At 37.8% G+C, this 16,455-nt stretch overlaps 1 long non-coding RNA gene across 2 annotated transcripts in view; it reads right to left on the bottom strand.

The window, feature by feature from the left end:
* LOC308616622 overlaps positions 1-16,455 on the bottom strand; it is a 251,019-nt gene that overhangs the window by 83,667 nt on the left and 150,897 nt on the right. The window lies entirely within an intron of this gene.

Genomic DNA, 16,455 nt, shown 5'->3' with positions numbered 1-16,455 from the left:
GCCATATTAAATGTTTTAGATATCAAAGTTACATTTGTTGAAAAACACATTTGTTGGTCCCAAATTTTAAATAATAAGCTGCTGTTGAGAGAGGTAGGGGACTAATCATCCCTATAAATCCAGAAATATTTAGTTTCCCACAAAAGCCTTATTCTAATAATTTCATCTTCCCTGTAGCGTTATTTCCCTGGTGGAAAGATCAGGTCAGTGTGTTCCACAGTTTTTTGGACAACTTTGTATTTTGGATCAGAAATGTATGGCAGTGAACAGCTGTGGAGACAGTAGAAGGCAGTGTGCTGGATAAATGCTGGCCAAAACACAATAAAATGAATTCTCACTATTTTAGAACAACAACCATACAAACTATATACTTCCAGTCTTCGTGGTAATTCAGCCCTGCCCTTACAGGAAGCATATGAAAGAGAGATGCCCTGGTGGTACTTGCTTCTATGTCAACAATCACTAGGCTAGAATCTGTTCTGGCTAACTCAGTTCTGTCAAGTTCAAAGACCATTTGTCATATATGCCCAGAGACAAAAACAACAGTCCTTCCCAGACAGCTGTGCCTAAGGGCCATGCAAAAGTGGTAGTCCAAGTCCAAGGCATGTCTTCATGGAAAAAATTCCTAAACACTAATCCAGCACTTCTCTCTCCTGCCCTGTCAGTCTGTCACCTTTCCCAAGCATGGAACAGCTCACTGTAAGTGGACAACATGTTCCCAGCTGCAGCTGACTCATATCATGACTGCGAATCCAAATCAGCATCTTTCCAGTGTGGGAAAAATCTGAACTTAATCAATTCCCTATGTAGAAAACATTTCCAATTTTTCTCATTCTCTCTAGAGAACAAGAAAGTCACCTAACTTGAGTTTTGGTGACCAAAACTCGCCCATCTAAAATGTGAAATAAAGTACAAAGATTGTTGGTGAATCTCTTACTAGAATGTTCAAAGAGAAAATGCAGATAACAACAAATAAACCATAGAATCTGGGCAAGAAAACTGAAGTAATAGTAAAGTACATAAAGACAAATAAATGAAAAAACAAAACAAAACAAAATCATGAAAACCCTTTCTCCCCTCAACCAGCAATTTTCCATAGCAACCTATTCTAATCACAAATAAGAGTGTTCCTGGAAGACCAAGGCTTTGGAAAGCATTTTCACTGCCCAACACAAATGTTCCCACGTTAAAAGTGCTGTCAAACAGGCTCCATGGATGGAGCATGTAGGTCACACCACTGAATGAGACATTAAGATTAAAGGTAATTGCAGCTGTCTGTCAACAATGGGTCAAAACCTGCAATCCAACACAAAGGCATTCAAAATTTAAAACCCTAGAAATTTTTTAAAATTATAAAATATTTGAGACAAACAAAAAGGTCTAGGATATAGTATAATGAGCACTCATTTACCCATTTGTGTCTCCCCCATGAGCTTAAGAACTAAAACATTAAAAGTACAATTTAAGGCCCCTATGTGCCCTTCCCTGACAGCACTATCCTTACTCTTGCCTTAGGTTATCACCATTCTAAATTTGGTGTTTGTCTTTCCCATAAATGTCTTTATACTCTTACTACATATATACATATCTTAAAACAATATGTGTAATTATTTTGTAAAACTTTAAATAAACTGTATCATACTGTCTGCATCCTTCTTGCTTAAACATTGTGAAATTTATCCATGATGATATAGAGTGCTCCTGTTTATTTATTTATTCTGATATAGTATTTCATAGCACACACATACAATTCGTTTATCCATCCTTCTGGTGATGAACATTTAGCTTATTTCTAATTTGTTCTATTGCCAACAATGCTATTATGAACATTCTTGTTTACTTATCTTTGTGTATATGATTAAATGTTTCTTTAGGGCAGAAGTCAGCAAACTACACCTTTGGGCCAAATCTGGCCTGTCATCTGTTTTTGTAAATAAAGTTTTATTGGAACACAGCCATACTCAGCTGTTTATATATTGTCTATGGTTGCTTTCACAATACAGTGGCAGAACTGAGTAGCTGTGGCAGAGAATGTATGGCCTGTAAAGCTGAAAATATTTATTATCTGCCTTTTTTACAGAAAAAATTTGCCAACCCCTACTTTAGGGTATAAACTTAGCAGTCACCTGTTTGAAGACTATGTACGTATTCAATTTTACCAAATGTTGCCAAAGGCCTCCCAAAGTAATGTACCAATTGATACTCTCTTCAATAATATAAAAACATTCCCATTCTCATTGTTCCTCAACCTCACCAACACTTGAAATCTCAAAAACTTTCAAATTGCGTCCATTTATTTTGCAGTTTCATTTCAAATATCCTGGATTTATTATAATGGTTCATGTCTATATTTGTGAGGTATGTTTCAAGGTAATAACTGAAATGGTAGAGCAATGGTATAACTCCATCCCAAGGTCAGGCTGAGGCACAAAAGTGCCAAAGGACATCTCCCTATTTGTTTCCACCTAGAGCTCCTCGTCACAAACACTACATCCCATTCTCTTTCCCGACACCTTGACCCCAGGCACACTATCTCTAAGGATCTGTGTGTCTGGATCATGTGTACCAAGTTCTTCTATAGCTCATAATTTGATACCTGCTGAATACTCCTTCTACTCCTACTGTTCACAGATAAATTACACGATGAAACATAGTCCCAGAGTATTTTTTGTTTTGTTTTTGTTTGTTTTTGATGTGGACCATTTTTAAAGTCTTTATTGAATTTGTTACAATATTACTTATGTTTTATGTTCTGGTTTTTTGGCTGCCAAGCATGTTGGATCTTAGCTCCCCGACCAGGGATCGAACCCACACCCCCTGCACTGCAAGGTGAAGTCTCCACCACCGGACCGCCAGGGAAGTCCCCCAGAGGTTTTTTTTGAATAGGGAGAAGAGAGGAGAGAAGTCCTACTGTTTCAGTTTGGGACACATGGTCTCCACACTGTATCTCTGAAGGGCAATTTCTACCACCTACACATGAGGCCAACCAGCTAGGCAGCAGTGAGAATATGTTGAGAGAAGGAAGGATTCAGCTGTGCCTCTGGTTACTCTGAAGGTGAGGTTCCCTGTCTAGGTAACTCTGGATTATCCAGTTTTGATTAAGCTCTTTGATGGAAGGAAATCAGCTTTTTATCTTCCCAGGGCCTAAAATTTTGTTCTGGAACACAGGTGTTGATTTACAAGAGTCTAGGTTATTATTATTTCATTTATTTAGTTGGCTGTGATAAGGGAAATTCTCCTCCTCATGGATATTTCTATAACCTGGGTAGGTAAATGAGGCAAGAGGGTAGCAGGGGAAGGGCAAGAAGTTTATATGTGAATACTCAGAGCAATGAAATATCAAGTTATGCTTCAATTTTGCAGTAAAGGCTGTTGATGTAGGTGAATTTAAAGAGGGAAAAGGCAGATAAAAGAGAAGAGGGAAAACTGGGTGAGGGAAGGAAGAGAGGAAGTCATGATGAAACAAGAGAAAACCAGCATGAAGAGAAGTTGAAGAAGAGAGCAATTAATAATAGATACGATAAGTAATGATCAGCGTAACTCCAGCCATGGTGAGGTACAAGTTGGGCAATCATAATACAGGAACGTGTGCTGATACTTAAGGACAAGAGGCAGGAACTTCCCACCATGGGGGTGAGCAATTCAGGGCAGCATAGCTCAAAATCCTGTCAAGCATATACTTCCCAGAAGGGCAATGAGGAAGCTGGTGTGGTGGGCAGGGAGGCCACTCTGCAGTAGACATGGCCATGGCCATGATACACCTTGGGAATGATTCAATGAATTTCCGCTTGAACACTCTGTGCATGGGTACAGGACCATCTGAGGACGTTAGTTTTGTTCCCAAAGATTTTCTCCTGCACTACTGGCAACCTCCTCCACTACTGTCTTTTATTCTATCAGACTAGTTGTCTTCTAAAATGTCTGGCTTTTAAGCTTTATCTGAGCTTGCTTTCATTCTCTGGGCATCGTGTGTCCAACCAACGTTTATGGAGAGCCAACTCAATAAATGAGCTCAAGTACTAGGAAAACAAAATTTTAAAAAGATACTTCATAGACACTTAAGTCACATTATGGAGTGGAAAGGAGGAGAACATGAACCAAGTGTCTAGATCTGGGAGCGTGGAGAAATATACTCTTCCTGGGGGAATCGAGGTATATTTTCAGAAGATTTGAGCTGGGTTATGAAAAATAATGGTGAAAGGGGAGAAGGATAGTCCAGGTAGAGGGACCAACATATGTAAAGGCACACTGATGTGGAAACATATGGCATGTTTAGGAGAAATACTTTTTAAATAACCACTCCTAGGGGGTGGGAATTCTTAGTTTCATGTCTTTGAAATACGAGCACAGGTACCTGCGGAAGTACCACCAAGTGTAAGATGGGTTAGGGCCAGAGAGTGAGGTGTATGACAGCTAAGGAATTGCGACATTATTCTCTAGGGCCCCACACATCTCACTAATGTGAATTTAATTAAAGTGAATGGATATCTAATTTTCAGCCAGGCACATGATTAACTCTCTCATGACATTCTGGCCAAGATGGAAAAACATGGGCTCTATGATGGCACATTTGGTATATCATGTGATCATCTTCAGATATTGGAAGAACTGTCGGGTAGAAGATGGATTTCATATTTTATGCCCAGATCCAGAGAAGAGCTGGAGCTAATAAATGAAAGTTACAGGGAAACATTACTGGTTTGGGTCAGAAATGCAAAGTAAGAATAAATATGTGAAATGGAAAGTGACAGGTTCCCTTCATGTTACAATGAGGACAGGGAGGTCTAAGCAGTTAAATGCCTCCAGTGTTTGCACAGAGCTAGAAGCTGGGTCCCCAGATTGTCTGGGGCCTTGCCCTCAGACCATGCTGTACCTACCTTCTGCTAGGAGCAAAGAGAGGGCAAGAACAGGATGTTAAATAACTTTTTGAAAAATACATTTTGATGACTATTGGTAACCAGTAGACTGACTAAGTGCAAAATGTTGCAGATTATATAAGGACTAACCTATTGTCAGAAGCAGATCAATTATTTCTTACAGCTAAGACTGCCATAACAAAACATCACATACTGATTGACTTAAACAACAGAAATTTATTTTCTCACAATTCTGGAGTCTGGAAGTCCAAGATCAAGGTGTCAACAGGATTGGTGTCTTGCCTTTCTCTTTGGCTTTCAGATGACTGCCTTCCCACTGTGTCCTCACATGGCCTATCCTCTGTGTTCACACATCCCTGTGTCTCTTCCTCTTTTCGTAAAGGATATCAGTCCTATTGAATTAGAGCCCCACCTTGATGGCTTCAACCTTGATTGCCACCTTAAAGGTCCCATCTCCAAATACAGTCACATTGGGGGGTTACAGCTTCAACATATGAATTTTGCAGGGACACAATTCAGTCCATAACAGTATGTAACAGACAGGGAGACACGTCCAGACAAAAGACAGCAGTGCCTGCATTACTGTTCCAAAGAATTCACTCTCACCTCTACCTTGCATGTCCTGTGGCACCTTACTGACCTCTAACACCCTACTTTTTTGCCTTTTACAATTTGTCAAAATAACTATTTATTTATTGACTTTATAGTCAGCTTTTCAACTCTTGCCTTTGGAACTCTGAACTCTATTCATGGACCTGCTACTTGTCAGTTTCTAACACAAAGACTTGATCCTCTTGAACTCTCTTGTTTGCCCTAGTTTGACCCTTTCCTATACACTGACTTGAGTATGATTATCCTTCTCCCCCAGCCCCATGCATCTGTGTGCTTTCAGGCTTCTGAGTGGGCCACATTTGCCAGCACAGCTTCCCAATGGAGCTTAAACTATCTGCCAGCAAGTGTTCTTCCACCACTAAACCAGAAGGTCCTTGTGACAAGGACTATGTCTTGTTCATACTTGTGTAATCAAGGCCCACAATAGTGCTTGAGAACATAATAATTTTCTGAAAAATGTTTTGTATTAAGTGACAAAGAACAAATCAGGTTCCCAGTGAAGATACATGAGGAAGAAGGCTAAATGAAATTGATAGTGAGTCTGGATTTTTTGTTTGCTCTAGTAAGGAAAATGTATCTCGGCACTCATTGATATTCTCCTCTACAATCACACTCACCCTCTGCCGGCCTGACATGTAGATGGAATAGGAAAGCATATGTAAAGGGTTGTGGTAAGAGTCACACTCCCAGTGCTTCATTCCTTCTCTCAACCAGCACTTTTTAGCACCAGCTACAATCAAAGAATGATCACAGTCTGTACATATCCAAAGAGGAATACCATTCTTATACTTCTTAAGGTCATAATCTGTTATGATTAACAGATATGTTAATAAAATAATAATAATATTGAATATTTTATTTATATGCCTCCTCATTCTACAGAAACAATTTAGAAATTTTACAAAAATTTATACAATGAAGAAATATAAAATTAATAGTTGAGAAAGTCCAAAAAAAGGGAAGAATTTCACATACATGCAGGCCATCCAGGACTCTGTATCTACAGGTGCTAGAAGTGAGTGACTAATTGGGCTATAAACTACCTATGACGAATACAGAGAAAAGAACATTCAGTTACAAGATTTGTGGTAAGAAACACAACTTGTCCTTATGTAGAGACCCATAAGTAATTTTTTTCTGTGTCTGTATGAGGGAAACACTGTAGAGATTTTCAAGTCAAGATGACATATTAAGTACACTTAAGGACTTAAGTCCTCACTTCCACTCCAATAACCGAACTACTAAATAAGATATATAAGCTATACTTATTTTTATATACATAACCTGGATGAAAGGAATAATGAGAAATACCCAGGTGACAGAAATGAGTGATTTTAGGCTGAGTTCTGGCAGCTCATGGTATAGGAGGCAGATCCTGGGAGTAAACAGAACTACGGGGTCTGTATTTCAACACCAATATGAGGATGAGAGTTAGAGTTACATATCTCACCCTTGTGGTGAAAAACCAAAGTTGGGCCTCCTGTGAGAGAACAGGACCTGGTAAGCAAACCATCCATTCAAGCCATGGTTGGAAATAATTTCCTATGGAATTCCAGAATCTTCGATCTGTGTCATATGATTGCCTAGTTACACTATTTTAATCCAAAAAACCCAGAGCCAAAACACAAATGTAAGAACTTGCCCAGGGACAGTGAAAGCCCCTAGGTAAAGCTGCAAGGGGAAATGTCCACAATCCAGGGTATATATGAGGGAGCTCAGAGAAAGGATGATGCTCCAGGAAAATGAACTCACAGACAAGGATGACACAACACATGAGAATGTCTGCATCCAAAAACCAGACAACACATATAACTCACAGCAAAGAAATAATATGACAATGAAAAATAGATTTTAAAATGAGTAATTTTAAAGTCTTCAAAGATATGAAGAAATTGTTTTTGTGAAACAAAACCAGAAAATTATAAAATAGTAAATTGATATTAAAAAGCTCAATAGAAGAATTAAATATTATATTAAAGCAATTAAAAAGAGAATTAATATATTTGAAGAGAAACTTAAGGACATTTTCCAGAATGAAAGAGAAAAATTAATTGAGTTGACAAAAAATTTTTCTTTTTAATTAAGAGACATGAAAGAGAGTGTGAGAAGATCCAAAACACATCTAAGAAGCATTCCAGAAAACAGAGAGTAAATTTGGGAAGCAGCAACATTCAAAAGGATAACAGTTGAAAATTTTCAGAAGTGAAGAAAGATGTGGAGAGCTTGTGGTCTAGAGCTCAAGCTCATTCTTCTCCATTCTTTGATCAAAGAAAAAAACTTTCCCTTGCTTCTGAACTGAACTTGTTCTCATAGTAGAATGAGAAAGACACCAGGCAGGAGGACCCTTGTTTGGGTCCAACTCAAAAAGCCCTGCAAGGGTACCTAGAATAAGGGGCTGTCGGGACTGGAAGTTCTAGTTCTCTTTCTTCCTGTCCTACAAAACCAACTCTAAGCTCGGGAGAGTGGCCAAGATGGCAGAGTAGAAGGACCCTAAGATCACCTCCTCTCATAAGCACACCAAAATCACAACAATCTGCACAAGAACCATCATTGAAAAAGACTGAAATCTACCAGAGAAGATCCTCTACAACTAAAGACATAAAGACGGAACCAAAATGAGACTGTAGGAGGGGCGCACTCGCGGTATAATTAAATCCCATACTCCCCCAGGTGGGCAACCCACAAACTGGAGAATAATTATATTACAGAGTTTCTCCCATAGGCGTGAGGGTTCTGAGCCCCACATCAGGCCCCCATCCTGGGGGTCCAGCACTGGAAAGAGAAGACTGCAGAACATTTGGCTTTGAAGGCCAGCGGGGCTTGACTGCAGGAGCTCCACATGACTGGGGGAAATAGAGACTTCACTCTTAAAGGGCACACACAAAATCTCATGCGCACTATGACCAAAGGCAAAAGCAGTAATCTGATAGGATCCTATCCTTCTGAAGCTATTTCAAAAAATTGCAGAGGAAGGAATACTCCAAAACGTATTCTCTGAGGCCACCATCACCCTGATAACAAAACCAGACAAAGATACCACAAAAAAAGAAAATTACAGGCCAATATTACTGATGAACACAGATGCAAAAATCTTCAACGAAATACTAGCAAACTGACTCCAATAATACATTAAAAGGATCATACACTGTGATCAAGTGGGATTTATCCCAGGGATGCAAGGATTTTTCAATATGTGCAAATCAATCAATGTGATACACCACATCAACAAATAGAAGAATAAAATACCAGGACTTCCCTGGTGTATTTAAAAAGAATATATATTGGGTTCACCAAAAAGTTCGTTCAGTTTTTTCCATAACACCTTACGGAAAAACCTGAATGAATTTTTTGGCCAACCCAATGTATACATGTATGTATATATAACTGAATCACTTTGCTGTATACTTCAAACTAACACAGCATTGCCAATTAACTACACTTCAATAAAAACACCAAAAAAAAAAAGATGTGAGTCTTCATTTTTAAAATGCCAATTAAGTACACTGACATACAGTGTAGTGATATTGCAGAATATCAAAGTTAAAGAGAAATCTTCAATTTCCCAGATAGGACAAACAGAGATTGCCTCCAAAGAATAACACTGGGGGCAAGGGGTGTGGGGGGGCAGGTTTACAGACAAATTGTATATATGAGAAATGAAAGAGGTAACATCATATATAATTGTGATTTGACAAAATAATATAGGTACTTTACCAATTTAATGTCAACAAATTTCAAAATTTGTTAAAATGGGAAATTTTCTAGGAAATGTTGAACTACCAATATTGAACCATAAGGGATTTTTAAAATCTCAGTATATCAATACACATTAAAGAAATTGAACGAGCAGTTTACTCCTTCTCACAAAGCCAGAACAATACACCTTTATCAAGCTTAAAGCATAGATAATCCCTATCTTATATAAATTCTTCCAGATAATGCAAAAAAAATTATCTAATCCATTTTATGACATTAGTAAATTTATGCCGAACCAAGACAGAGTACAAGAAAATAAAATTATAAAGAAATCTCCACGTATGACATGAATGAAAAACTTTAAATAAAATATTAGCTAAGGCAGTCTAACTTCATATCTAAATATATATATAGCTTTATGTAACAAAATACACTATGATCAAGTAGGCTTGGCAGTATAGTTCATCATTAGAAAACTTATCAAGTTAAATACGTTAGGGAAAATAGAGATTTTAAAAGTCACAAGAAAAGCATAAAGAACAAAACATATACATTTGGTGACACCAAAATTTTAAAAGATCATCTCAATAGATTTTTTAAATACTTGATAAAAAATCAACAATACTCATTCATGATTCAAACAATGAAAAAAACCCAACAAAGCAGTGATAGAAGAGAACTTCTATAAGGGAACTTTCAAAAACTAACAGCAAGTATCTTATGTAATGACAAACTTTAGAAGCATCCTCCTGAAAGCAAGAATAAGGAGATATTTTTCATTATGTAATAAAATTTGTGTGCAGAATTGTTTGTTTCCTACTTCATACAAGGAAAATATCAGATGGGTTAGGGAGCTAAATGTGGAAATTAAAACTGCAAACCTATTTAAAAGACAACATGAGTTTCAGATGGGAAGGTTTTCTTAAGCAAGTTACAAAAAAAGTCATAAAGGAAAGATAAACATATTTGACTAAATATAATATACAATGGCTAAACATCAAAATATACTCTAACTTACTCCATACGTTCATTCATGTAAATTTTAAGAGCAGGCAAAACTAGTCTATGGTGATTGAAATCAGAATAGTGGTTACCTTTGAGGAAGGGATGGGTGGGTAATAATTGCAGAGGTTTATAGCGGGGGGCCTCTGAGTGCTGGTGAAGTTTTTTCTTCCAATCTGGTTGATGATTCCACTTTTTGAAAAGACATCAGGCTGTACATATGTGTGCACTTTTCTGTATGTATATTAACTAAATTTAAAATTTTAAGTAAACACAGATATCTAAACATGATTAAAATGCAAACAGTGTTGGAGGGTATTGGATTAGATATCAAAGAAGCTGAGTATCCAGAATATATATTTTTGTAAAAACTCACAAAATCAAATTAAAATAATGTACCAATTTTTTTAACCTATAGCACTGATAAGAACTATTTTTTTTTTTTTTTTTTTTTGCGGTACACGGGCCTCTCACTGTTGTGGCCTCTCCCATTGCGGAGCACAGGCTCCGGACGCGCAGGCTCAGCGGCCCTGGCTCACGGGCCCAGCCGCTCCGCGGCATGTGGGATCTTCCCAGACCAGGGCACGAACCCGCGTCCCCTGCATCGGCAGGCGGACTCTCAACCACTGCACCACCAGGGAAGACCTGATAAGAACTTTTAAGAACTCGAATATCAAGAGTTAACAAAGAAGTGGAGAAAACTGTATTCTCATACGAAATCAGTGAAAAAATAAACTAGCTTAAACATACTGAAGAACAATTTAGCATCGTTTCTATACAAATTGAAAGCTCATATACCTTACAACTCAATAACTCCACTTTTACATATACATCATAGAGCAGTATTTTTCAAACTGCATGTTGTGACTCACGAGGGGGTTCTTCAATCAACTTCATGTTTTATAACCAGGTTTTTTTTTTTCATGAAGTGTAAAAACAATAAAACACTTGGAATAAATACCAAAATGCTATACATGGAAAGCTGCCAGCCCAAGACATGCTCTTCACTGAACCAAATGAAGAAACAAAAGAGTCAAGTTTTCCATAAAACCAATCTGATAATTTAATACTTTAAATTCTGAAATTGTCCTTACAACTTTTTTTTTTTTTTTTTTTTGCGGTACGCGGGCCTCTCACTGTTGTGGCCTCTCCCGCCGCGGAGCACAGGCTCCGGACGCGCAGGCCCAGCAGCCATGGCTCACGGGCCCAGCCGCTCCGCAGCATGTGGGATCCTCCCGGACCGGGGCACGAACCCGTGTCCCCTGCATCAGCAGGCGGACTCCCAACCACTGCGCCACCAGGGAAGCCCCTTACAACTTTTTTTCAGTACAGAAAAGCTCTTTTTATTACAAATTATGGTGACCAAATATTAATGGTGGCTGTTTTTTAATGTTTGCATCTAGCAAAAGTAAAAGTTGGCAAACCCGTGTGTATCCCCAACTTTTTTTTTCTTCTGAAATTTCACTGATCTCTGACATGCCAAAGCCTGGGTATCACTATTCTACTCCATACCACAGCAGTTCCGAGCAGATCAAAGTTACAGACTGAACCTTTCACACTGTAACTACTGAACTAATCACTCACTCATTCTTTAACACATTCAGTGAATGGATGTTGAGGGGACTGAGGCATAAAGGTCAGTTAGCTTGATTTAATTCCACAGTAAGGTCTTTAAAAATGTGTGCCATTGTTCACAAGGGCATGGCAATGGAGGTGGATGGATTATTACAAATCCATCATCGATGTGAAAAACAATCCAGTGGATGGGTCAAAAGCTTCATATTTATTTGAATATGATAGCATATGAGTGCAGTGCTAGTGATCTAAATAGGCAAGAATGTTGAGGATCAAAAAACAGTGCAGGTCTAGAGCCCACTCGAAGTAGCTCACTGGAGTGCTTGTGACAAACAGGAATGGAAAGAGGTTGGATTCTGAGATGGAATTTACCAGAGCTTTCTTAATCTGACAGTAGAAAGAAATAACATTTGATAGGACACAAATGGTAAAAACATGCTAAAAATATTCTAATTTCATCTATAATATTTTCTGTTCATTTAAACTAACTTTAAAGAGTTTTATATGGTATTTTAGAGTTGAGTCTATCATATTTCTAGCATGAAAAATACATCCTTTTATTTACTCTACATTTATGATTTTCAAGTAGTCCTATAGTTCCTGTGTATAATTTCTGCTGTTTGTAAATCCTACACTTTAGGAAGTGTCAAATATTGCTAATTCCCTAAAGTCTCCTGAATCTATAAACTACAGATTCCAAATTTGAATGCTTTTAGGGACTAAGCAATAACATAAACGTGTGAAGTGACAATTTGGAGTAATGAGGAATCAGTGAACAGGTTCATGTCTTTTTGTTCTACATGGATTTTGAAAACATGTAGAAACTTAACAGGAGTGTTAGAATATCAGTGAGCAATTAGCAAAAACTCTAAGGAAGAAGGGGAGAGAAACTGATATGGCCCTTTAGAAATGAAGGTCCTGCTTTCTATAACTTAGGGCTCCAGTCAAGGGTACAGTCAAATCTCAGGGAAGGTATAGCAGCCTCCATAAACACAAAGCTCACGTTGCCTTAGTAGTCCAGTGCTAATACCATGCTAATACCATACTTTTCATGCTAATACCATGACCAATAATGACCAAACTTTGTTTTTAACCAACTGCACTTCTTTTCTTACACCTTATTTTTGCCTGAGAAAAACCCTTCATTCTTTATCATTAGCTAAGGGGAGACTACCCTAAACTTGTATCATTACAAAAGAAACCACTAATTTCATTCTTCTACATGTAGCTGTCCAGTTTTCCCAGCACCACTTACTGAAGAGGCTATCTTTGCTCCATTGTATATTCTGGCCTCCTTTGTCATAGATTAGGTGATCAGAGGTACGTGGGTTTATCTCTGGGCTTTCTATCTTGTTCCATTGATCTATATTCCTGTTTTTGTGGCAGTACCATACTGTCTTGATTACTGTATCTTTGTAGTAGAGTCTGAAGTCAAGGAGCTTGATTCCTCCAACTCCATTTTTGTTTATCAAGATTGCATTTGCTATTCGAGGTCTTTTGTGTTTCCATACAAATTGTAAAAATTTTTGTTCTAGTTCTGTGAAAAATGCCATTGGTAATTTGATAGGGATTGCATTGAATCTGCTGAACACCATACACAAAAATAAATTCAAAATGGATTAAAGACCTAAATGTAAGGCCAGACACTATAAAACTCTTAGAGGAAAACATAGGCAGAACACTCTTTGACATAAATCACAGCAAGATCTTTTTTAACCCACCTCCTAGAGTAATGAGGATAAAAACAGAAATAAACAAATGGGACCTAATGAAACGTAAAAGCTTTTGCACAGCAAAGGAAACCATAAACAAGATGAAAAGACAACCCTCAGAATGGGAGAAAATATTTGCAAATGAAGCAACTGACAAAGGATTAATCTCCAAAATTTACAAGCACCTCATGCAGCTCAATATCGAAAAACCAAACAACCCATTCCAAAAATGGGCAGAAGATCTAAACAGACATTTCTCCAAAGAAGATATACAGATTGCCCACAAACAGATGAAAAATGCTCAACATCACTAATCATTAGAGAAATGCAAATCAAAACTACAATGAGATATCACCTCACACCAGTCAGAATGGCCATCATCAAAAATCTACAAACAATAAATGCTGGAGAGGGTGTGGAGAAAAGGGAACTCTCTTGCACTGTTGGTGGGAATGTAAATTGATATAACCACTATGGAGAACAGTATGGAGGTTCCTTAAAAACTAAAAATAGAACTACCATACGACCCAGCAATCCCACTACCAGGCATATACCCTGAAAAAACCATAATTCAGAAAAAGTCATGTACCACAGTGTTCATTGCAGCTCTATTTACAATAGCCAGGACATGGAAGCAACCTAAGTGTCCATCGACAGATGAATGGATAAAGAAGATGTGGTACATATATACAATGGAATATTACTTAGCCATAAAAAGGAATGAAATTGAGTCATTTGTAGAGACATGGATGGACCTAGAGACTGTCATACAGAGTGAAGTAAATCAGAAAGAGAAAAACAAATATCGTATATTAACACATATATGTGGAATCTGAACAAATTGGTATAGATAATCTTATTTACAAAGCAGAAATAGAGACACAGATGAACAAATGTATGGATATCAAGGGGGAAGGGAGGTGGGATGAATTGGGAGACTGGGTCTGAGGTATATACACTATTGATACTATGTATAAAATGGATAATAAGAACCTACTGTATAGCACAGGGAACTCTACTCAATGCTCTGTGGTGACCTAAATGAGAAGGAAATTCAAAAAATAGGGGATATATGTATACGTATAGCTGATTCACTTTGCTGTACAGTATAAACTAACACAATATTGTAAAGCAACTATACTCCAGTTAAAAATAAAGAAATAGGGCTTCCCTGGTGGCGCAGTGGTTGAGAGTCTGCGTGCCGATGCAGGGGACACGGATTCATGCCCCAATCCGGGAAGATCCCACATGCTGCGGAGCGGCTGGGCCTGTGAGCCATGGCTGCTGAGCTTGCATGTCCGGAGCCTATGCTCCGCAACGGGAGAGGCCACAACAGTGAGAGGCCCACGTACCGCAAAAAAAAAAAAAGAAAAACCACCCAACAACGAGAATAAATAAATAAATAAATAAATAAAAAGAAATCACTGATATGGTGGATGAGCCAATGAAAAGTAATCCACATAATAAAACTGATGTACTCAGAACATTCCTCACGTTTTCCAATCCTCAACCCTGATAATCTACGCCGCTGAAAAATCAGTATCACAGAAGACGTTGTCAAGTACTTTTTCTTTTCTTCTTTAATAGATGTTTCCCTAAATACTCAGTGAATGTGTCAGAGAGTGACAGCATCTCAGAGAAACTCTCTGAAGCAGAATCTATAAGCCTTGTACCAAAATATCATTCCACCAAGAACACACAGAACAAGAGATGTTTAAAATGGATCATCAAAACCCAGTTCAGAATAAGAGGAAACAGAGAGAGCAATCTGAGAATTGAAGGCAGTCAATTAAACAAGACTAAACTTCTTCCCTGTGGCCCTGTCCATAAATGTATTTTAAGGCTTTCTAACAGGCCATGCTGTTTTCATAGCTGAATTTATTACAGATGTTTCTAAGGCACCCTACTCAAATTCACAAGTTTCATATAGTCTGTACTCAAGACCAAAAGCTAGTAAGCTTGACAAAGAAGAAAATGTAGAATGAAGTGATACATGACGGAAACATAGAAAATTACAGTAAGAAGTGACTCTACTGGTTCAACTCCCTCGTTTTATAGAAACAGAAACTGAGCCCTTGGTAGTGACATGCTTAAATAAGGTGAGTGGCAATCTTGTTCATTTTCTACTACTCTATCTCCATTGGTAAAGGCTTTTTAAAAAATTCTTTCAAAGTATTATCAATGCATATAGGAAAGCAAATTAAGCAAATGTACATTTTAAAAAACAATAATAATAAAGCAAGAACTTGTGTAAGCACCACTCATGTAAAGAACTAAAACACTGCCAGTCCCTTGGAAACCCTCACATGCCCCTCCTAATTGCACCTTCTTCCTTCCCTGCAAAGGAAACTAGTCCCTCACTTTAGTGACAACTGTTCACTTGCTTTACTTTATACTCTTACTACTTAGGTACTGTATCCCTAAACAATATATTTTTAGTTTTGTTTATTTAGTGGGATCACATCATTATATGTAAATTTTTATTTCTGACGTCTTTCATTCAAGGTATATTTGTAAGATTCAACTAAGTTGGTGTGTAAAGCTATAATTTGTTCATTTTGTTGCTGTTTAATATTGCATTATGTGAGCATGTCATATTTTATTAATCTTTAGGGTATATATCTGTACAGAGTACAATTTCTATGCTGTAGAGTGTGCAGATAGTCTACTTAGAACACTTTCAGCAGGAAAAAATATGTAACTCTATTTAAAATGGCGTAAGCAATAAGAACATTTACTATTTTGCATAATAAGAAATCAAGGCATAGGTAAAGTCCAGTGTTACCTGTTTCAGTGGCTCAACAACATCATCAAAGACCCAGGCAATTCCATCTCCTGCTCTGATCCTTAATATCTCTCTCACTTTGTTCTCAGGCTAGGTCTTTCATAATCACAAGATAGCTACAATAGCTTCAGACACCATATCCAATCATGATCACATCCAGAGGAAAAAGAGGCCATCTTCTCCAATGTTTCTCTCT

Source organism: Mesoplodon bidens, assembly GCF_964165515.1.
Source record: "Mesoplodon bidens genome assembly, chromosome: 4".
NCBI lineage: Eukaryota > Metazoa > Chordata > Mammalia > Artiodactyla > Ziphiidae > Mesoplodon > Mesoplodon bidens.
The sequence above is the reverse complement of the archived record's forward strand: the minus strand, read 5'-3'. Positions and strand labels throughout refer to the sequence as shown.